Source organism: Entelurus aequoreus, linkage group LG07 (assembly GCF_033978785.1).
Source record: "Entelurus aequoreus isolate RoL-2023_Sb linkage group LG07, RoL_Eaeq_v1.1, whole genome shotgun sequence".
NCBI classification, from domain to species: Eukaryota; Metazoa; Chordata; class Actinopteri; order Syngnathiformes; family Syngnathidae; genus Entelurus; species Entelurus aequoreus.
Window position 1 is genome coordinate 24,314,453 of NC_084737.1, and position 23,831 is coordinate 24,338,283.

General features: G+C 41.7%; 9 non-coding genes across 9 annotated transcripts; all 9 read right to left on the reverse strand.

Annotated features, from left to right (window-relative positions):
* Positions 1-3,272: 3,272 nt before the first annotated feature.
* Positions 3,273-3,354, reverse strand: trnas-gcu (transfer RNA serine (anticodon GCU)). The gene has a single exon. It is a non-coding gene; the product is annotated as a tRNA-Ser (tRNA).
* Positions 3,355-7,035: 3,681 nt separating this feature from the next.
* Positions 7,036-7,117, reverse strand: trnas-gcu (transfer RNA serine (anticodon GCU)). Its single transcript has one exon. It is a non-coding gene; the product is annotated as a tRNA-Ser (tRNA).
* Positions 7,118-8,354: 1,237 nt separating this feature from the next.
* On the reverse strand, positions 8,355-8,436 carry trnas-gcu (transfer RNA serine (anticodon GCU)). The gene has a single exon. It is a non-coding gene; the product is annotated as a tRNA-Ser (tRNA).
* Positions 8,437-9,690: 1,254 nt separating this feature from the next.
* Positions 9,691-9,772, reverse strand: trnas-gcu (transfer RNA serine (anticodon GCU)). The gene has a single exon. It is a non-coding gene; the product is annotated as a tRNA-Ser (tRNA).
* A 1,230-nt stretch (positions 9,773-11,002) lies between these two features.
* Positions 11,003-11,084, reverse strand: trnas-gcu (transfer RNA serine (anticodon GCU)). The gene has a single exon. It is a non-coding gene; the product is annotated as a tRNA-Ser (tRNA).
* A 1,817-nt stretch (positions 11,085-12,901) lies between these two features.
* trnas-gcu (transfer RNA serine (anticodon GCU)) lies at positions 12,902-12,983 on the reverse strand. The gene has a single exon. It is a non-coding gene; the product is annotated as a tRNA-Ser (tRNA).
* Positions 12,984-14,235: 1,252 nt separating this feature from the next.
* On the reverse strand, positions 14,236-14,317 carry trnas-gcu (transfer RNA serine (anticodon GCU)). Its single transcript has one exon. It is a non-coding gene; the product is annotated as a tRNA-Ser (tRNA).
* Positions 14,318-15,574: 1,257 nt separating this feature from the next.
* On the reverse strand, positions 15,575-15,656 carry trnas-gcu (transfer RNA serine (anticodon GCU)). The gene has a single exon. It is a non-coding gene; the product is annotated as a tRNA-Ser (tRNA).
* A 3,124-nt stretch (positions 15,657-18,780) lies between these two features.
* On the reverse strand, positions 18,781-18,862 carry trnas-gcu (transfer RNA serine (anticodon GCU)). Its single transcript has one exon. It is a non-coding gene; the product is annotated as a tRNA-Ser (tRNA).
* Between the last annotated feature and the right edge of the window lie 4,969 nt (positions 18,863-23,831).

Below are 23,831 nucleotides of genomic sequence, written 5' to 3' on the forward strand. Positions count from 1 at the left end.
TTCCTTAAGGACTCTGCAATTTGGCCTCCAAAAAATAATATCCTGGTCACAGATGCTCATTTGTGCCTGTGTTACAACTGAAAGAAATGCTAACGTCCTCTAAATTCAAATAGGTCAATGAGCAGAAATGCTTCCGTTAAAGCTGACAAGACATGGACACAGAGAGGAATCAAGATATTATGTTCTTGTCAGAACATTAGGAAATAGTAGTCTGATGATGATGAGATTTCAACCCACACATGTTAAACACTTTGCTTCACAAGAGAGGGAATTAGCTCTTATGGATTTTTTCTGTCATCAAAAGACATCCAAAACATTTCACATTTTCTTGTAGTCAGACAATATTTTGCACCGGTCGCCCAGGGGGAGTCCCCACATCTGCGGTCCCCTCCAAGTTTTCTCATTACGCCCATTGGGTTAAGTTTTTTCTTGCCCTGATGTGGGATCTGAGCCGAGGATGTCGTTGTGGCTTGTGCAGCTCTTTGAGAAACTTGTGATTAAGGGCTTGTGGAGGGAGGTGTGGCCAGCGCGCCTGCAGGAGCAAAGGTCACCGCCTGTGTCTGTGGTGCTGAGGACGAGCACCATCGGATGGGGGCGGGGCATGTGCTGACGGCGAGACACAGCTGACAGAGGATAAGATTTCCCAGGTGGTACTTGTTAATCTAATCATCTGTTGTCTTAACAGTAGGCGGCCGAGAGCAGGAGGGGAGAGGGTAAAAAGGTGGCTGAAAAGTCACGTCCTGCTGGAAAGAAATTTGTTGAGAAATTCGATGGACATTAAAACATTGTTAAAAACTGCAAGTTTGGCTCCTGTGCCGTGTCTAACAGTGGAACTGATAGGAAGCAACTTCCACATCTGGCGCCCAATTAAAGAAAAACAATGTCTACACCGAGCCCAATAGAGGCACTGGGGCAGCTCTTAGCAGAGGTGTCCACAGCGAACCACCGGCAGATGGAGTCCATGCAGAGGCAAATTGCACAGCAGAGCCAGATTCTGCGGGCGCTGACTGAGAGGGACACCCGCGGCAGCGAAGCCAATATTTGCGGCCGTGGGAATGCACCGAATGGCGGAGACGGAGGATCCACATTACTTTATGGATATGTTTGAGGCCACAACAGGAGCATGTGCGTGGCCGGAAGAACAGAGGGCGGTACGGCTGTTACCACTACTGGCAGGAGAGACGCAGCGAGCAGCACCCAGCCTGCCACCAGCGTCCCGGGTGAGTTACCGGGACATGAGGAGGGCATAACTGGACCGGACGGAAGGGTCCAAAGAGCACCACAGGCGCCGGTTCCGGGCAATGCGGCTCGGCCAGGAGGAGCGGCCTTTCGCCCTGGGGCAACAATTAAGAGACGCGGCGACACGATGGCTGCAACCCGGACAGGTCGGTGATGTTATAGAACAAATTATATTGGAACAGTTCTTGGAGACCATCTGGAGAATAGATCCGACCGGTCTGAGTCTATGGGCATGAACTAGTGAAACCTACTTGGATGAGAAGCGAAACATCTTCTAAGACAAACCAAAGAGTCCAATTGCAATCGATTGAATGCCCTGAGATTGCAATGACCTGGATGAATGAGAACATCCATAGACATTGATGTATTGAAAAATTTAACTCCACGTCTATGTCACGGACAGAAGGGGAATTAGCTCAAATGGGAGAGCGCTCGCTTTGCATGTGAGAGGTAGCGGGATCGATACCTGCATTCTCCAATTTTTGTTGTTGTCAACAAACGGTTTCCTTTAGGTAAATGAGCATACTTTATTTCTGTTAAAGCTGAGAAGTCATGTTGAGGAAACATGAAGAAAGATAAGGTAATGTCACCTAAGCTCTAGAAAGTCATTGACACATGACAGTGTGATACTCTGTAACCACAGTCAGACATTGTTAGTCTGATCCACGCATTCGCAACCTTTCGTCAGTTGACGCCAACTAAAGAGACCAACAGCTCGACGAGGATGGGATTCAAACCCACGCGTGTAGAACACAAGGGATTAGCAGTCAATCGCCTTAACCACTCGGCCACCTCATCTTTTGTTATTCATGTCTGAACTTGCTGAGAGGTTCCAGATAAGACTTTTTTAATCAAGGTCTACATCACAGCATGTAACCACAAGGACATGTAGAAGAATAAAGATTTTGTTGTGTTACTGTCACAACATTAACAAAATGTTAAACCCTCCTGGTTTTTGTAGTATAAATATTTGGGGTTTTGGCACCAACGGTTGGACTTAATCTGACCAATCTAAGTCTATAAGCACAAACTGATTAAGCTTACTTGGATGAGAGGCGAAACGTCATGGTCAACCTTGACATGGATGACTGAACAGAGGAGGTAGTCTGCGAAACCACCTATTATCCAGATACAACACTGTCCTTTCAACCATTCTTAAAGGACCCTGCAATTTAGCCTTTAGCAAATTACAGGAGTTAGAAACATTCTGGCTACAGATGCTCTTTTGTGCCTTTGTTACAACTGAAGGAAATGCTAACGTGGGTGATTCCGACTATTTTGGGCTGACAGTGATCCTTCTGCCACACAATACCTCAATGTAAATAAAGGAAGTTCAATTTCAATTACTGTTGGCATTGACAGTGGGATTGTTTTTTTTTTTTTAAAGCTCAACAGTTGTTTTCTTACTCCAATAAAGCAGCCCCATCTTTGCCAAGGCAAACCCTCCTTGTGTTGGAGTATAAAAATGTGGGTGTTTGGCACCAGCCGCTAAGATAGATATGACCATTCTAAGTCTAAGACTAGATATGACCGGTCTGACTTTATAGGCATAAACTAGTAAAACCTACTTGGATGAGAAGCGAAACATCTTCTAAGACAAACCAAAGAGTCCAGTTGCAATCGATTGAATGCCCTGAGATTACAATGACCTGGATGAATGAGAACATCCATAGACATTGATGTATTGAAAATTAAATTTCCACGTCTATGTCACACAGAGAGGGGGGAATTAGCTCAAATGGTAGAGCGCTCGCTTTGCATGTGAGAGGTAGCGGGATCGATACCTGCATTCTCCAATTTGTTTTATTGTCAACAAAAGGTTTCCTTTAGGTAGATGAGCATACTTCTTTCTGTTAAAGCTGAGAAGTCAATTTGAAGAAACATGAAGAAAGGTAAGGTAATGTCAGCACAGCTCTAGAAAGTCATTGACACATGACAGTGTGATACTCTGTAACCAAAGTCAAACATTGTTAGTCTGATATACGCGTTCACAACCTTTCATCAGTTGACGCCAACTAAAGAGAACATCTGCTCGATGAGGATGGGATTCGAACCCACGCGTGTAGAACACAATGGATTAGCAGTCCATCGCCTTAACCACTCGGCCACCTCATCTTCTGTTATTGACGTCTGCACTTGCTGAGTGGCTCCAAATAAGACTTTTTATAATCAAGGTCTACATCACAGCATGTGACCACATGGACATGTAGAAGAATTAAGATATGTTTGTGTTACTGTCACAACATTAACTAAATTTTAAACCTTCCTGGTTTTTGGAGTATACATATTTGGGATTTTGGCACCAACCGTTGGACTTAATCTGACCAATCTGAATCTATAAACACAAACTGATGAAGCCTACTTGGATGAGAGGCGAAACGTCAAGGTCAACCTTGACATGGATGACTGAACAGAGGAGGTAGTCAGCGAAACCACCTATTATCCACAAACAACACTGTCCTTTCAACCATTCTTAAAGGACCCTGCAATTTAGCCTCCAGCAAATAACAGAAGTTAGAAACATTCTGGTTACAGATGCTCTTTTGTGCCTTTGTTACAACTGAAGGAAATGCTAACGTGGGTGATTCCGACTATTTTGGGCTGACAGTGATTGATCCACAGCGATCCTTCTGCCACACAATACCTCAATGCTAAATAATGGAAGTTACACTTCAACAATTGCTGTTGGCATTGACAGTAGGATTTTTTTTTTTTTTTTTACAGCTCAACAGTTGTTTTCCTACTCCAATAAAGCAGCACCATCCTTGCCAAGGCAAACCCTCCTTGTGTTGGAGTGTAAGAATTTGGGTGTTTGGCACCAGCCGCTGAAATAGATCTGAACATTGTAAGTCTAAGACTAGATCTGACCAGTCTGAGTCTATGGGCATGAACTGGTGAAACCTACTTGAATGAGAAGCGAAACATTTTCTAAGACAAACCAAACAGTCCAGTTGCAATGGATTGAATGCCTTGAGATTACAATGACCTGGATGACTGAAAACATCCATAGGCATTGATGTATTGAAAAACTGAATTTCTACGTCTATGTCACAGACAGAGGGGGAATTAGCTCAAATGGGAGAGCGCTCGCTTTGCATGTGAGAGGTAGTGGAATCGATACCTGTATTGTCCAATTTTTGTTGTTGTCAACAAAAGGTTTCCTTTAGGTAAATGAGCATAATTTTTTCTGTTAAAGCTGAGAAGTCATTTTGAGGAAACATGAAGAAAGGTAAGATAATGTCGGCTCAGCTCTAGAAAGTCGTTGACACATGACAGTGCCTTTAATGATCCTTGACTAGCTCTACTAACAACAGTGTCTCCTCCTCTCGCCAGTTTGGTTTTCTTTTCGATTCCATGTTGATTTCTGCATGTGGCTGCAGTGGGCTAGTATATATAGAGCCACCCACACCAGTTTCAAATTAGTTGCCTAATTAATGAATTGGAAAGAAAAGGAAACATTTATTTTTGATTCATTGCCAATATTGTTTGTTTGTTTTGTATTATTTTGTAGTTTATTGTCAAAATATACACTCCCACTGTCCACTTAAATATTTCTAAGATATTTCTTTATTCTTAGACAAGGGATTCCCTTCCGTGATTGATCATTTCTATGGACACAGAAATTACGTCACCTAAAATTCGGTTTGCGGCACGTGGTAATGTCGTAATACAGCTCTGAGTGTGACACTTAAGATTCAGTCCTACACTTCGCTGAAAGTGTAAGTAAGACGCTTGATAACTAACTTTTAAGTGCAGCTTTCAGCGAATAATTTCTTTACTCATAAGTCAACTCTTAGCAGACTTCTTAGGAGTAATTCTAAGAAGCTTGATAAATACGGCCCCTGATCTACGCATTCACAACATTTCGTCAGTTAAGGCCAACTAAAGAGAACAACAGCTCGATGAGGATAGGATTCTAACCCACGCGTGTAGAACACAATGGATTAGCAGTCCATCGCCTTAACCACTCGGCCACCTCATCTTCTGTTATCAATGTCTAAACTTGCTGAGAGGCTACAAATAAGACTTTTTATAATCAAGGTCTACATCACAGCATGTAACCACATGGACATGTAGAAGAATTACGATATTGTTGTGTTACTGTCAAGACATTAACTAAATTTCAAACCCTCCTGGTTTTTGGAGTATAAATATTTGGGGTTTTGGCACCAACCGTTGGACTTAATCTGACCAATCTAAGTCTATAAGAACAAGCTGATGAAGCTTACTTGGATGAGAGGCGAAACGTCAAGGTCAACCTTGACATGAATGACTGAACAGAGGAGGAAGTCTGCGAAACCACCTATTATCCACATACAACACTGTCCTTTCAAACATTCTTAAAGGACCCTGCAATTTAGCCTCCAGCAAATAACAGGAGTTAGAAACATTCTGGTCACAGATGCTCTTGTGTGCCTTTGTTACAACTGAAGGAAATGCTAATGTGGGTGATTCCGACTATTTTGGGCTGACAGTGATCGATCCACAGCGATCCTTCTGCCACACAATACCTCAATGCTAAATAAAGGAAGTTATACTTCAACAATTGCTGTTGGCATTGACAGTAGGATTGTTTTTTTTTTACTGCTCAACAGTTGTCTTCTTACTCCATTAAAGCAGCACCATCCTTGCCAAGGGAAACCCTCCTTGGGTTGAAGTATAAGAATTTGGGGGTTTGGCACCAGCCGCTAAAATAAGTCTCACCATTCTAAGTCTAAGACTAGATCTGACCAGTCTGAGTCTATGAGCAAGAACTGGTGAAACCTACTTGGGTGAGAAGCGAAACATATTCTAAGACAAACCAAACAGTCCAGTTGCAATCGATTGAATGCCCTGAGATTACAATGACCTGGATGAATGAGAACATCCATAGACATTGATGTATTGAAAAATTAGATTTCCACGTCTATGTTGCGGACAGAGGGGGAATTAGCTCAAATGGGAGAGCGCTCGCTTTGCATGTGAGAGGTAGCGGGATCGATACCTGCAATCTCCAATTTGTTTTATTGTCAACAAAAGGTTTTGGGCTGACAGTGATCGATCCACAGCGATCCTTCTGCCACACAATACCTCAATGCTAAATAAAGGAAGTTACACTTCAACAAATGCTTTTGGCATTGATAGTGGGATTGTTGGGTTTTTTTTACAGCTCAACAGACGTTTTCTTACTCCATTAAAGCAGCACCATCCTTGCCAAGGCAAACCCTCCTTGTTTTGGAGTATAAAAATGTGGGTGTTTGGCACCAGCCGCTAAGACAGATATGACCATTCTAAGTCTAAGACTAGATCTGACCGGTCTGAGTCAATGAGCAAGAACTAGTGAAACCTACTTGGATGAGAAGCGAAACATCTTCTAAGACAAACCAAAGAGTCCAGTTGCAATCGATTGAATGCCCTGATTTTACAATGACCTGGATGAATGAGAACATCCATAGACATTGATATATTGAAAAATGTAATTTCCAGGTCTATGTCACACAGAGAGGGGGGAATTAGCTCAAACGGGAGAGCGCTCGCTTTGCATGTGAGAGGTAGCGGGATCGATACCTGCATTCTCCAATTTGTTCTATTGTCAACAAAAGGTTTCCTTTAGGTAAATAAACATACTTTTTTCTGTTAAAGCTGAGAAGTCATTTTGAAGAAACATGAATAAAGGTAAGGTAATGTCAGCACAGCTCTAGAAAGTCATTGACACATGACAGTGTGATACTCTGTAACCAAAGACAAATATTGTTAGTCTGATATCCGCATTCACAACCTTTCGTCAGTTGAGGCAAACTAAAGAGAACAACAGCTCGATGAGGATGGGATTCGAACCCACGCGTGTAGAACACAGTGGATTAGCAGTCCATCGCCTTAACCACTCGGCCACCCCATCTTCTGTTATCAATGTCTAAACTTGCTGAGAGGCTACAAATAACACTTTTTATAATCAAGGTCTACATCACAGCATGTAACCACATGGATATGTAAAAAAATTAAGATATTGTTGTGTTACTGTCACAACATTAACTAAATTTTAAACCCTCCTGGTTTTTGGAGTATAAATATTTGGGGTTTTGGCACCAACCGTTGGACTTAATCTGACCAACCTAAGTCTATAAGCACAAACTGATGAAGCTTACATGGATGAGAGGCGAAACGTCAAGGTCAACCTTGACATGGATGACTGAACAGAGGAGGCAGTCTGCGAAAACACCTATAATCCACATACAACACTGTCCTTTGAACTTTCTTAAAGGACTCTGCGATTTAGCCTCCAGCAAATAACAGGAGTTAGAAACATTTTGGTTACAGATGCTCTTTTGTGCCTTTGTTACAACTGAAGGAAATGCTAACGTGGGTGATTCCGACTATTTTGGGCTGACAGAGATCGATCCACAGCGCTCCTTCTGCCACACAATACCTCAATGCTAAATAAAGGAAGTTACACTTCAACAATTGCTGTTGGCATTGACAGTAGGATTTTTTTTTTTTTTTAAAGCTCAACAGTTGTTTTCTAACTCCCTTAAAGCAGCACCATCCTTTTCAAGGCAAACCCTTCTTGTGTTGGAGTATAATAATTTGGGTGTTTGGCAACAGCCGCTAAAATAGATCTGACCATTCTAAGTCTAAGACTATATTTGACCAGTCTGAGTCTATAGGCATGAACTGGTGAAACCTACTTGGATGAGAAGCGAAACATCTTCTAAGACAAACCAAAGAGTCCAGTTGTGATCGATTGAATGCCCTGAGACTACAATGACCTGAATGAACGAGAATATCCATAGACATTGATGTATAGAAAAATTAAATTTCCACGTCTATTTCACAGACAGAGGGGGAATTAGCTCAAATGGGAGAGGTAGCGGGATCTATACCTGCATTCTCCAATTTGTTTTATTGTCAACAAAAAGTTTCCTTTAGGTAAATGAGCATACTTTTTTCTGTTAAAGCTGAGAAGTCATTTTGAGGAAACATGAAGAAAGGTAAGGTAATGTCAGCTCAGCTCTAGAAAGTCGTTGACACATGACAGTGTGATACTCTGTAACCACAGTCAAACATTGTTAGTCTTATACAGGTATACGCGTTCACAACCTTTCATCAGTGGACGCCAACTAAAGAGAAAAACAGCTCGATGAGGATGGGATTCGAACCCACGCGTGTAGAACACAATGGATTAGCAGTCCATCGCCTTAACCACTCGGCCACCTCACCTTCTGTTTTTGATGTCTGAACGTGCTGAGAGTCTCCAAATAAGACTTTATATAATCAAGGTCTACATCACAGCATGTAACCACATGGACATGTAGAAGAATTAAGATATTGTTGTGTTACTGTCACAACATTAACAAAATATTAAACCCACCTGGTTTTTGGAGAATAAATATTTGGGGTTTTGGCACCAACCGTTGGACTTAATCTGACCAATCTAAATCCATAAACACAAACTGATGAAGCATACTTGGATGAGAGGCGAAACGTCAAGGTCAACCTTGACATGGATGACTGAACAGAGGAGGTAGTCTGCGAAACCACCTATTATCCACATACAACACTGTACTTTCAACCATTCTTAAACGACCCTGCAATTTAGCCTCCAGCAAATAACAGGAGTTAGAAACATTCTGGTCACAGATGCTCTTGTGTGCCTTTGTTACAACTGAAGGAAATGCTAACGTGGGTGATTCCGACTATTTTGGGCTGACAGTGATCGATCCACAGCGATCCTTCTGCCACACAATACCTCAATGCTAAATAAAGGAAGTTATACTTCAACAATTGCTGTTGGCATTGACAGTAGGATTGTTAGTTTTTTTTTACTGCTCAACAGTTGTCTTCTTACTCCATTAAAGCAGCACCATCCTTGCCAAGGGAAACCCTCCTTGGGTTGAGGTATAAGAATTTGGGGGTTTGGCACCAGCCGCTAAAATAAGTCTCACCATTCTAAGTCTAAGACTAGATCTGACCAGTCTGAGTCTATGAGCAAGAACTGGTGAAACCTACTTGGATGAGAAGCGAAACATCTTCTAAGACAAACCAAACAGTCCAGTTGCAATCGATTGAATGCCCTGAGATTACAATGACCTGGATGAATGACAACAGCCATAGACATTGATGTATTGAAAAATTAGATTTCCACGTCTATATTGCGGACAGAGGGGGAATTAGCTCAAATGGGAGAGCGCTCGCTTTGCATGTGAGAGGTAGCGGGATCGATACCTGCATTCTCCAATTTGTTTTATTGTCAACAAAAGGTTTCCTTTAGGTAGATGAGCATACTTCTTTCTGTTAAAGCTGAGAAGTCAATTTGAAGAAACATGAAGAAAGGTAAGGTAATGTCAGCACAGCTCTAGAAAGTCATTGACACATGACAGTGTAATACTCTGTAACCAAAGACAAATATTGTTAGTCTGATATCCGCATTCACAACCTTTCGTCAGTTGAGGCAAACTAAAGAGGACAACAGCTCGATGAGGATGGGATTCGAACCCACGCGTGTAGAACACAATGGATTAGCAGTCCATCGCCTTAACCACTCGGCCACCCCATCTTCTGTTATCAATGTCTAAACTTGCTGAGAGGCTACAAATAACACTTTTTATAATCAAGGTCTACATCACAGCATGTAACCACATGGATATGTAAAAAAATTAAGATATTGTTGTGTTACTGTCACAACATTAACTAAATTTTAAACCCTCCTGGTTTTTGGAGTATAAATATTTGGGGTTTTGGCACCAACCGTTGGACTTAATCTGACCAACCTAAGTCTATAAGCACAAACTGATGAAGCTTACATGGATGAGAGGCGAAACGTCAAGGTCAACCTTGACATGGATGACTGAACAGAGGAGGCAGTCTGCGAAAACACCTATAATCCACATACAACACTGTCCTTTGAACTTTCTTAAAGGACTCTGCGATTTAGCCTCCAGCAAATAACAGGAGTTAGAAACATTTTGGTTACAGATGCTCTTTTGTGCCTTTGTTACAACTGAAGGAAATGCTAACGTGGGTGATTCCGACTATTTTGGGCTGACAGAGATCGATCCACAGCGCTCCTTCTGCCACACAATACCTCAATGCTAAATAAAGGAAGTTACACTTCAACAATTGCTGTTGGCATTGACAGTAGGAATTTTTTTTTTTTTAAAGCTCAACAGTTGTTTTCTAACTCCCTTAAAGCAGCACCATCCTTTTCAAGGCAAACCCTTCTTGTGTTGGAGTATAATAATTTGGGTGTTTGGCAACAGCCGCTAAAATAGATCTGACCATTCTAAGTCTAAGACTATATTTGACCAGTCTGAGTCTATAGGCATGAACTGGTGAAACCTACTTGGATGAGAAGCGAAACATCTTCTAAGACAAACCAAAGAGTCCAGTTGTGATCGATTGAATGCCCTGAGATTACAATGACCTGAATGAACGAGAATATCCATAGACATTGATGTATTGAAAAATTAAATTTCCACGTCTATTTCACAGACAGAGGGGGAATTAGCTCAAATGGGAGAGGTAGCGGGATCTATACCTGCATTCTCCAATTTGTTTTATTGTCAACAAAAAGTTTCCTTTAGGTAAATGAGCATACTTTTTTCTGTTAAAGCTGAGAAGTCATTTTGAAGAAACATGAATAAAGGTAAGGTAATGTCAGCACAGCTCTAGAAAGTCATTGACACATGACAGTGTGATACTCTGTAACCAAAGATAAACATTGTTAGTCTGATATCCGCATTCACAACCTTTCGTCAGTTGAGGCAAACTAAAGAGAACAACAGCTCGATGAGGATGGGATTCGAACCCACGCGTGTAGAACACAATGGATTAGCAGTCCATCGCCTTAACCACTCGGCCACCCCATCTTCTGTTATCATGTCTAAACTTGCTGAGAGGCTACAAATAACACTTTTTATAATCAAAGTCTACATCACAGCATGTAACCACATGGACATATAGAAGAATTAAGATATTGTTGTGTTTCTGTCAAAACATTAACTACATTTTAAACCCTTTTGGTTTTTGGAGTATAGATATTTGGGATTTTGGCACCAACCGTTGGACTTAATCCGACCAATCTAAATCTATAAACACAAACTGCTGAAGCTTATTTGGATGAGAGGCGAAACGTCAAGGTCAACCTTGACATGGATGACTGAACGGAGGAGGTAGTCTGCGAAACCACCTATTATCCACATACAACACTGTCCTTTCAACCATTCTTAAAGGACCCTGCAATTTAGCCTCCGGCAAATAACAGGAGTTAGAAACATTCTGGTCACAGATGCTCTTGTGTGCCTTTGTTACAACTGAAGGAAATGCTAACGTGGGTGATTCCGACTATTTTGGGCTGACAGTGATCGATCCACAGCGATCCTTCTGCCACACAATACCTCAATGCTAAATAAAGGAAGTTATACTTCAACAATTGCTGTTGGCATTGACAGTAGGATTGTTTTTTTTTTTTTACTGCTCAACAGTTGTTTTCTTACTCCATTAAAGCAGCACCATCCTTGCCAAGGGAAACCCTCCTTGGGTTGAAGTATAAGAATTTGGGGGTTTGGCACCAGCCGCTAAAATAAGTCTCACCATTCTAAGTGTAAGACTAGATCTGACCAGTCTGAGTCTATGAGCATGAACTGCTGAAACCTACTTGGATAAGAAGCGAAACATCTTCTAAGACAAACCAAACAGTCCAGTTGCAATCGATTGAATGCCCTGAGATTAAAATGACCTGGATGAATGACAACAGCCATAGACATTGATGTATTGAAAAATTAAATTTCCACGTCTATGTTGCGGACAGAGGGGGAATTAGCTCAAATGGGAGAGCGCTCGCTTTGCACGTGAGAGGTAGCGGGATCAATACCTGCGATCTCCAATTTGTTTTATTGTCAACAAAAGGTTTTGGGCTGACAGTGATCGATCCACAGCGATCCTTCTGCCACACAATACCTAAATGCTAAATAAAGGAAGTTACATTTCAACAAATGCTTTTGGCATTGATAGTGGGATTGTTGGGGTTTTTTTTACAGCTCAACAGACGTTTTCTTACTCCATTAAAGCAGCACCATCCTTGCCAAGGCAAACCCTCCTTGTGTTGGAGTATAAAAATGTGGGTGTTTGGCACCAGCCGCTAAGACAGATATGACCATTCTAAGTCTAAGACTAGATCTGACCGGCCTGAGTCAATGAGCAAGAACTAGTGAAACCTACTTGGATGAGAAGCGAAACATCTTCTAAGACAAACCAAAGAGTCCAGTTGCAATCGATTGAATGCCCTGATTTTACAATGACCTGGATGAATGAGAACATCCATAGACATTGATATATTGAAAAATGTAATTTCCAGGTCTATGTCACACAGAGAGGGGGGAATTAGCTCAAATGGGAGAGCGCTCGCTTTGCATGTGAGAGGTAGCGGGATCGATACCTGCATTCTCCAATTTGTTTTATTGTCAACAAAAGGTTTCCTTTAGGTAAATAAACATACTTTTTTCTGTTAAAGCTGAGAAGTCATTTTGAAGAAACATGAATAAAGGTAAGGTAATGTCAGCACAGCTCTAGAAAGTCATTGACACATGACAGTGTGATACTCTGTAACCAAAGACAAACATTGTTAGTCTGATATCCGCATTCACAACCTTTCGTCAGTTGAGGCAAACTAAAGAGAACAACAGCTCGATGAGGATGGGATTCGAACCCACGCGTGTAGAACACAATGGATTAGCAGTCCATCGCCTTAACCACTCGGCCACCCCATCTTCTGTTATCATGTCTAAACTTGCTGAGAGGCTACAAATAACACTTTTTATAATCAAAGTCTACATCACAGCATGTAACCACATGGACATATAGAAGAATTAAGATATTGTTGTGTTTCTGTCAAAACATTAACTACATTTTAAACCCTTTTGGTTTTTGGAGTATAGATATTTGGGATTTTGGCACCAACCGTTGGACTTAATCTGACCAATCTAAATCTATAAACACAAACTGCTGAAGCTTATTTGGATGAGAGGCGAAACGTCAAGGTCAACCTTGACATGGATGACTGAACGGAGGAGGTAGTCTGCGAAACCACCTATTATCCACATACAACACTGTCCTTTCAACCATTCTTAAAGGACTCTGCAATTTAGCCTCCAGCAAATAACAGGAGTTAGAAACATTCTGGTCACGGATGCTCTTTTGTGCCTTTGTTACAACTGAAGGAAATGCTAACGTGGGTGATTCCGACTATTTTGGGCTGACAGGGATCGATCCACAGCGATCCTTCTGCCACACAATACCTCAATGCTAAATAAAGGAAGTTACACTTCAACAATTGCTGTTGGCATTGACAGTAGGATTATTTTTGTTTTTTTACAGCTCAACAGTTGTTTTCTTACACCAATAAAGCAGCACCATCCTTGCCAAGGCAAACCCTCCTTGTGTTGGAGTATAAGAATTTGTGTGTTTGGCACCAGCCGCTAAAATAGATCTAACCATTCTAAGTATAAGACTAGATCTGATCATTCTGAGTCTATGGGCATGAACGGGTGAAACCTACTTGGATGAGAAGCGAAACATCTTCTAAGACAAACCAAACAGTCCAGTTGCAATCGTCTGAATGCCCTGAGATTACAATGACCTGGATGAATGAGAACATCCATAGACATTGATGTATTGAAAATTAAATTTCCACGTCTATGTCACGGACAGAGGGGGAATTAGCTCAAATGGTAGAGCACTCGCTTTGCATGTGAGATGTAGCGGGATCGATACCTGCATTCTCCAATTTGTTTTATTGTCAACAAAAGGTTTCCTTTAGGTAGATGAGCATACTTCTTTCTGTTAAAGCTGAGAAGTCAATTTGAAGAAACATGAAGAAAGGTAAGGTAATGTCAGCACAGCTCTAGAAAGTCATTGACACATGACAGTGTGATACTCTGTAACCAAAGTCAAACATTGTTAGTCTGATATACGCGTTCACAACCTTTCATCAGTTGACGCCAACTAAAGAAAACATCTGCTCGATGAGGATGGGATTCGAACCCACGCGTGTAGAACACAATGGATTAGCAGTCCATCGCCTTAACCGCTCGGCCACCTCATCTTCTGTTATTGATGTCTGCACTTGCTGAGAGGCTCCAAATAAGACTTTTTATAATCAAGGTCTACATCACAGCATGTGACCACATGGACATGTAGAAGAATTAAGATATTGTTGTGTTACTGTCACAACATTAACTAAATTTTAAACCCTCCTGGTTTTTGGAGTATACATATTTGGGATTTTGGCACCAACCGTTGGACTTAATCCGTCCAATCTAATTCTATAAACACAAACTGATAAGGCTTATTTGGATGAGAGGCGAAATGTCAAGGTCAACCTTGACATGGATGACTGAACAGAGGAGGTAGTCTGCGAAACCACCTATTATCCACATACAACACTGTCCTTTCAACCATTCTTAAAGGACTCTGCAATTTAGCCTACAGCAAATAACAGAAGTTAGAAACATTCTGGTCACAGATGCTCTTTTGTGCCTCTAATACAACTGAAGGAAATGCTAACGTGGGTGATTCCGACTATTTTGGGCTGACAGGGATCGATCCACAGCGATCCTTCTGCCACACAATACCTCAATGCTAAATAATGGAAGTTACACTTCAACAATTGCTGTTGGCATTGACAGTAGGATTGTTTTTTTGTTTTTTTACAGCTCAACAGTTGTTTTCTTACTCCAATAAAGCAGCACCATCCTTGCCAAGGCAAACCCTCCTTGTGTTGGAGTGTAAGAATTTGGGTGTTTGGCACCAGCCGCTGAAATAGATCTGAACATTGTAAGTCTAAGACTAGATCTGACCAGTCTGAGTCTATGGGCATGAACTGGTGAAACCTACTTGAATGAGAAGCGAAACATCTTCTAACACAAACCAAAGAGTCCAGTTGCAATCGATTGAATGCCCTGTGATTACAATGACCTGGATGAATGAGAACATCCATAGACATTGATGTATTGAAAAATGTAATTTCCACGTCTATGTCACAGACAGAGGGGGAATTAGCTCAAATGGGAGAGCGCTCGCTTTGCATGTGAGAGGTAGCGGAATCGATACCTGCATTCTCCAATTTTTGTTGTTGTCAACAAAAGGTTTCCTTTAAGTAAATGACCATACTTTTTTTCTGTTAAAGTTGAGAAGTCATTTTGAGGACACATGAAGAAAGGTAAGGTAATGTCAGCTCAGCTTTAGAAAGTCGTTGACACATGACAGTGTGATACTCCGTAACCACAGTCAAACATTGTTAGTCTGATCTTCGCATTCACAACCTCTCGTCCGTTGAGGTCAACTAAAGAGAACAACAGCTCGATGAGGATGGGATTCGAACCCACGCGTGTAGAACACAATGGATTAGCAGTCCATCGCCTTAACCACTCGGCCACCTCATCTTCTGTTATCAATGTCTAAACTTGCTGAGAGGCTACAAATAACACTTTTTATAATCAAGGTCTACATCACAGCATGTGACCACATGGACATATAGAGGAATTAAAGGATAAAATCTTAACATTGCAACACATGCCAATACGGCCGGGTTAACTTATAAAGTGCAATTTTAAATTTCCCGCTAAACTTTCGGTTGAAAACTCCTTTGGATATGACGTATGCGCGTGACGTAGCCAGTAGAACAGAGGTATGGCTCCCCCATTGAGGCCAATACAAAAAGCTCTGTTTTCATTTCATAATTCCAGAGTATTCTGGACATCTGTGTTGGTGAAACCACCTATTATCCACATACAACACTGTCCTTTCAACCATTCTTAAAGGACTCTGCAATTTAGCCTCCAGCAAATAAAAGGATTTAGAAACATTCTGGTCACAGATGCTCTTTTGTGCCTTTGTTACAACTGAAGGAAATGCTAACGTGGGTGATTCCGACTATTTTGGGCTGACAGTGATCCTTCTGCCACACAATACCGCAATGTAAATAGAGGAAGTTACACTTCAATTACTGTTGGCATTGACAGTGGGATTGTTTTTTTGTTTTTTTTACAGCTCAACAGTTGTTTTCTTACTCCAATAAAGCAGCAACATCCTTGCCAAGGCAAACCGTCCTTGTGTTGGAGTCTAAAAATGTGGGTGTTTGGCACCAGCCACTAAAATAGATCTGAAAATTCTAAGTCTAAGACTAGATCTGACCAGTCTGAGTCTATGGGCATGAACTGGTGAAACCTACTTGGATGAAAAGCGAAACATCTAAGACAAACCAAAGTGTCCAGTTGCAATCGATTGAATGCCCTGAGATTACAATGACCTGGATGAATGAGAACATCCATAGACATTGATATATTGAAAAATTAAATTTCCACGGCTATGTCACAGACAGAGGGGGAATTACCTCAAATGGGAGAGCGCTCGCTTTGCATGTGAGAGGTAGCAGGATCGATACCTGCATTCTCCAATTTTTTTGTTCTCAACAAAAGGTTTCCTTTAGGTAAATGAACATACTTTTTTTCTGTTAAAGCTGAGAAGTCATTTTGAGGAAACATGAAGAAAGGTAAGGTAATGTCAGCTCAGCTCTAGAAAGTTGTTGACACTGTGACACTCTGTAACCACAGTCAAACATTGTTAGTCTGATCTACGCATTCACAACCTTTCGTCAGTTGAGGCCAACTAAAGAGAACAACAGCTCGATGAGGACGGAATTCGAACCCACGCGTGTAGAACACAATGGATTAGCAGTGCATCACCTTAACCACTCCGCCATATCATCTTCTGTTGTAAAGTTCTGAACTTGCTGAGAGGCTCCAAATAAGACTTTTTATAATCAAGGTCTACATCACAGCATGTAACCACATGGACATGTAGAAGAATTACGATATTGTTGTGTTACTGTCAAGACATTAACTAAATTTTAAACCCTCCTGGTTTTAGGAGTATAAATATTTGGGGTTTTGGCACCAACCGTTGGACTTAATCTGACCAATCTAAGTCTATAAGCACAAACTGATGAAGCTTACTTGGATGAGAGGCGAAACGTCAAGGTCAACCTTGACATGAATGACTGAACAGAGGAGGAAGTCTGCGAAACCACCTATTATCCACATACAACACTGTCCTTTCAACCATTCTTAAAGGACCCTGCAATTTAGCCTCCAGCAAATAACAGGAGTTAGAAACATTCTGGTCACAGATGCTCTTGTGTGCCTTTGTTACAACTGAAGGAAATGCTAACGTGGGTGATTCCGACTATTTTGGGCTGACAGTGATCGATCCACAGCGATCCTTCTGCCACACAATACCTCAATGCTAAATAAAGGAAGTTATACTTCAACAATTGCTGTTGGCATTGACAGTAGGATTGTTTTTTTTTTACTGCTCAACAGTTGTTTTCTTACTCCATTAAAGCAGCACCATCCTTGCCAAGGGAAACCCTCCTTGGGTTGAAGTATAAGAATTTGGGGGTTTGGCACCAGCCGCTAAAATAAGTCTCACCATTCTAAGTCTAAGACTAGATCTGACCAGTCTGAGTCTGTGAGCATGAACTGCTGAAACCTACTTGGATGAGAAGCGAAACATCTTCTAAGACAAACCAAACAGTCCAGTTGCAATCGATTGAATGCCCTGAGATTACAATGACCTGGATGAATGACAACAGCCATAGACATTGATGTATTGAAAAATTAAATTTCCACATCTATGTTGCAGACAGAGGGGGAATTAGCTCAAATGGGAGAGCGCTCGCTTTGCATGTGAGAGGTAGCGGGATCGATACCTGCAATCTCCAATTTGTTTTATTGTCAACAAAAGGTTTTGGGCTGACAGTGATCGATCCACAGCGATCCTTCTGCCACACAATACCTCAATGCTAAATAAAGGAAGTTACACTTCAACAAATGCTTTTGGCATTGATAGTGGGATTGTTGGGTTTTTTTTACAGCTCAACAGACGTTTTCTTACTCCATTAAAGCAGCACCATCCTTGCCAAGGCAAACCCTCCTTGTGTTGGAGTATAAAAATGTGGGTGTTTGGCACCAGCCGCTAAGACAGATATGACCATTCTAAGTCTAAGACTAGATCTGACCGGTCTGAGTCTATGAGCAAGAACTAGTGAAACCTACTTGGATGAGAAGCGAAACATCTTCTAAGACAAACCAAAGAGTCCAGTTGCAATCGATTGAATGCCCTGATTTTACAATGACCTGGATGAATGAGAACATCCATAGACATTGATATATTGAAAAATGTAATTTCCAGGTCTATGTCACACAGCTCAAATGGGAGAGCGCTCGCTTTGCATGTGAGAGGTAGCGGGATCGATACCTGCATTCTCCAATTTGTTTTATTGTCAACAAAAGGTTTCCTTTAGATAAATAAACATACTTTTTTCTGTTAAAGCTGAGAAGTCATTTTGAAGAAACATGAATAAAGGTAAGGTAATGTCAGCACAGCTCTAGAAAGTCATTGACACATGACAGTGTGATACTCTGTAACCAAAGACAAACATTGTTAGTCAGATATCCGCATTCACAACCTTTCGTCAGTTGAGGCAAACTAAAGAGAACAACAGCTCGATGAGGATGGGATTCGAACCCACGCGTGTAGAACACAATGGATTAGCAGTCCATCGCCTTAACCACTCGGCCACCCCATCTTCTGTTATCAATGTCTAAACTTGCTGAGAGGCTACAAATAACACTTTTTATAATCAAGGTCTACATCACAGCATGTAACCACATGGATATGTAAAAAAATTAAGATATTGTTGTGTTACTGTCACAACATTAACTAAATTTTAAACCCTCCTGGTTTTTGGAGTATAAATATTTGGGGTTTTGGCACCAACCGTTGGACTTAATCTGACCAACCTAAGTCTATAAGCACAAACTGATGAAGCTTACATGGATGAGAGGCGAAACGTCAAGGTCAACCTTGACATGGATGACTGGACAGAGGAGGTAGTCTGCGAAAACACCTATAATCCACATACAACACTGTCCTTTGAACCATTCTTAAAGGACTCTGCGATTTAGCCTCCAGCAAATAATAGGAGTTAGAAACATTTTGGTTACAGATGCTCTTTTGTGCCTTTGTTACAACTGAAGGAAATGCTAACGTGGGTGATTCCGACTATTTTGGGCTGACAGAGATCGATCCACAGCGCTCCTTCTGCCACACAATACCTCAATGCTAAATAAAGGAAGTTACACTTCAACAATTGCTGTTGGCATTGACAGTAGGAATATATTTTTTTTTTAAAAGCTCAACAGTTGTTTTCTAACTCCCTTAAAGCAGCACCATCCTTGCCAAGGCAAACCCTCCTTGTGTTGGAGTATAATAATTTGGGTGTTTGGCAACAGCCGCTAAAATAGATCTGACCATTCTAAGTCTAAGACTATATTTGACCAGTCTGAGTCTATAGGCATGAACTGGTGAAACCTACTTGGATGAGAAGCGAAACATCTTCTAAGACAAACCAAAGAGTCCAGTTGTGATCGATTGAATGCCCTGAGATTACAATGACCTGAATGAACGAGAACATCCATAGACATTGATGTATTGAAAAATTAAATTTCCACGTCTATTTCACAGACAGAGGGGGAATTAGCTCAAATGGGAGAGCGCTCGCTTTGCATGTGAGAGGTAGCGGGATCTATACCTGCATTCTCCAATTTGTTTTATTGTCAACAAAAAGTTTCCTTTAGGTAAATGAGCATACTTTTTCTGTTAAAGCTGAGAAGTCATTTTGAGGAAACATGAAGAAAGGTAAAGTAATGTCAGCTCAGCTCTAGAAAGTCGTTGACACATGACAGTGTGATACTCTGTAACCACAGTCAAACATTGTTAGTCTTATACAGGTATACGCGTTCACAACCTTTCATCAGTGGACGCCAACTAAAGAGAAAAACAGCTCGATGAGGATGGGATTCGAACCCACGCGTGTAGAACACAATGGATTAGCAGTCCATCGCCTTAACCACTCCTCCACCTCACCTTCTGTTATTGATGTCTGAACGTGCTGAGAGTCTCCAAATAAGACTTTATATGATCAAGGTCTACATCACAGCATGTAACCACATGGACATGTAGAAGAATTAAGATATTGTTGTGTTACTGTCACAACATTAACAAAATATTAAACCCACCTGGTTTTTGGAGAATAAATATTTGGGGTTTTGTCACCAACCGTTGGACTTAATCTGACCAATCTAAATCCATAAACACAAACTGATGAAGCATACTTGGATGAGAGGCGAAACGTCAAGGTCAACCTTGACATGGATGACTGAACAGAGGAGGTAGTCTGCGAAACCACCTATTATCCACATACAACACTGTACTTTCAACCATTCTTAAAGGACCCTGCAATTTAGCCTCCAGCAAATAACAGGAGTTAGAAACATTCTGGTCACAGATGCTCTTGTGTGCCTCTGATAAAACTGAAATAAATGTTAACGTGGGTGATTCCGACTATTTTGGGCTGACAGTGATCGATCCACAGCGATCCTTCTGCCACACAATACCTTAATGCTAAATAAAGGAAGTTACACTTCAACAATTGCTGTTGGCATTGACAGTAGGATTTTTTTTTTTTTTTTTTACAGCTCAACAGTCATTTTCTTTCGCCATTAAAGCAGCACCATCCTTACCAAGGCAAACCCTCCTTGTGTTGAAGTATAAGAATTTGGGGGTTTGGCACCAGCCTCTAAAATAAGTCTCACCATTCTAAGTCCAAGACTCGATCCGACCAGTCTGAGTCTATGAGCATGAACTGGTGAAACCTACTTGGATGAGAAGCCAAACATCTTCTAAGACAAACCAAACAGTCCAATTGCAATCGATTGAATGCCCTGAGATTACAATGACCTGGATCAACGAGAACATCCATAAACATTGATGTATTGAAAAATTAAATTTCCACGTCTATGTCTCAGACAGAGGGGGACTTAGCTCAAATGGGAGAGCGCTCGCCTTGCATGTGAGAGGTAGCGGGATCGATACCTGTATTCTCCAATTTGTTTTATTGTCAACAAAAGGTTTCCTTTAGGTAAATGAGCACCTAAAATTCCGTTTACGGCACATAGTAATGTCGTAATTCAGCTCTGAGTGTGACACTTAAGATTCAGTCCTACACTTTGCTGAAAGTGTGAGTAAGACACTTGATAACTAACTTTTAAGTGCAGCTTTCAGCGAATAATTTTTTTACTCTTAAGTCAACTCTTAGCAGACTTCTTAGGAGTAATTCAAAGAAGCTTGATAAATACGGCTCCTGATCTACACGTTCACAAACGTTCGTCAGTTGGGGCCAACTAAAGAGAACAACAGCTAGATGAGGATTGGATTCGAACCCCCACATGTAGAACACAATGGATTAGCAGTCCATCACCTTAAACACTCGGCCACTTCATCTTGTTTTATAAATACAAAACTTGCTGAGAGGCTACCAATAAGACTTTTTATAGTTAAGCTCCACATCACAGCATTTAACCACATGGACACATAGAGGAATTAAGATTTTGTTGTGTTGTTGTCACAACAAAAAACAAATAGAAAACTTTCCTGGTTTTGAAGTATACATATTTGGGGTTTTGGCACCAACTGTTGGATTTAATCAGACCAATCTAAGTCTATAAGCACAAACTGATGAAGCCTACTTGGATGAGAGGCGAAACGTCAAGGTCAACCTTGACATGGATGACTGAACAGAGGAGGTGGTCTGCAAAACCACCTATTATCCACATACAACACTGTCCATTCAACAATTTGTAAAGGACTCTGAAATGTAGACTCCAGCAAATAACAGGAGTTAGAAACACCCTGGTCACAGATGCTCCTTTGTGCCTTTGTTACAACTGAAGGAAATGCTAACGTGGGTGATTCTGACTATGTTGGGTTGATAGTGGTCGATCCACAGCGGTACTTCTGCCACACAATACCACAGTGCGAACGAGGGGAAATTCCACTTTAATGACTGTTGTTGGCACTGACAGTGGGATTTCTCTTCTGCATCTCAACAGATATGTTTCTCACTATGATAGGGCAGCACCATTTTAGCCCAAGCACACCCTTGAATTGAAATAAAGTTGTGTTATTGCAAGAACCTTCGGAAAAAGTAGAACCAGATGAGAATGGGATTCAACCCAAATCTATACGTCTGTGTCACAGAGGGAAACTTAGCTCAAATGGTAGAGCGCTCGCTTTGCATGTCGGGGGATCGATGCCTTCATTCTCCAAATGTTTTGTTATTAGTTGGATTGTACCAAATAGTCCTTTCAACAAATTCTGAAGTCTGGAGAAGATTCAGTGCCTGCTGCGAAAGAGCAACTGATAATCAGGGAAAGACCAGATGATGGCCTGGAAAGACTGCTGACTGGAGGGAATAGACGCCAACGTGGCTGGTGTGGGTTAGCGATTCTACCGGCAGGACCCAGCGCTGCATAGCGTTCCTGGTTCCCCCCATCATTGTTACAAAAAAGCCAAAGAAGAAAAATGCCCCTTGGGTCTGTGAGAGCGCTGGCGGAAGATGACCCATTACGGACGGATCTCACAGTGACAGACCACGGAACGAAACAGACAACGAACAGAAAAACCAGCACAACTAATGGTCTGCCAACAGGACAAATGCTGCAGAACTGCATTTGTGGCTGGTCAAAAATAACAACAGCGAAGGGCCTTAAAATCCATCAAGGCAAGAGCAAATGCCTCAGCGAGCTCAGCGAAGTGTCTCACATTGACCAGTACTTCTTAAGAAGTAGGCCAAATCAGTTGAGTGAAGCCCGGAGGCAGGAGAACCCCCACAGTCCTCAGGGTATCAGTACCTCGAAAGAAGCTCAACGTTGCATAGACCCTCAAGCCTTTTCCAGCCTGGAGCCTAACCAGCCACAGCCATCAGCAGCCTCCAGACCGGAGCCCAGCCAGCCAGCACCAGTCCTGCAGCAGCCAGCTGCAGTCTCCAACATTGAGCCCAGCCAGCCTTTTCCCGCAACGGCGAGAAAGATGGAAGGAAGGAAAGCCCAGATCCTGTGGCCCAAGTCCAACCAGAAGAGAGAGTGGGAGATCGTTGACTCAGACCTGGTCCTCCTTCTAGAACAACAGAAGGGTCCTGTTGAAAGAAAACTGGACAACATGGGAGCCACCATCTACAGCTATGGTGCCGAAAGATTTGGGGTAAAGAGCAAGGCACAAAGGCAGCAAAAAGGCCCTCCCTCCCCAAACCAACCGAAGTCCAGAAGGCAGCGTGAAATTGACAGCTTGGTGAAAGAAATAATACAATTGAGGAAACAGTGGAGAAAGGCAACAGAAATAGAAAGAGGGGGAATTGAAGTTCTGCAGGCTGAAATAAAGCAACGGCTGACAAAGCTGCGAAGAGCAGAGCACCTCAGACGACAATGCAAGAGGAAAGAACTGATAAGAACCCTCTTCTATAACAATCCCTACAGTTTTGTCAAAGGTCTTTTTGAGCAAGAGAAGAGTGGGAGCCTTAAATTGCCCATGAAAGACCTGCAGGAGCACCTGAGGAAGACCTACACCGACGGCCAGAGGCATGAGCCAATAACTGTCCCGCACGACATGCCACCAATTCATGCACCTGAACACCAAATGGACATAAGATCCCCCACATG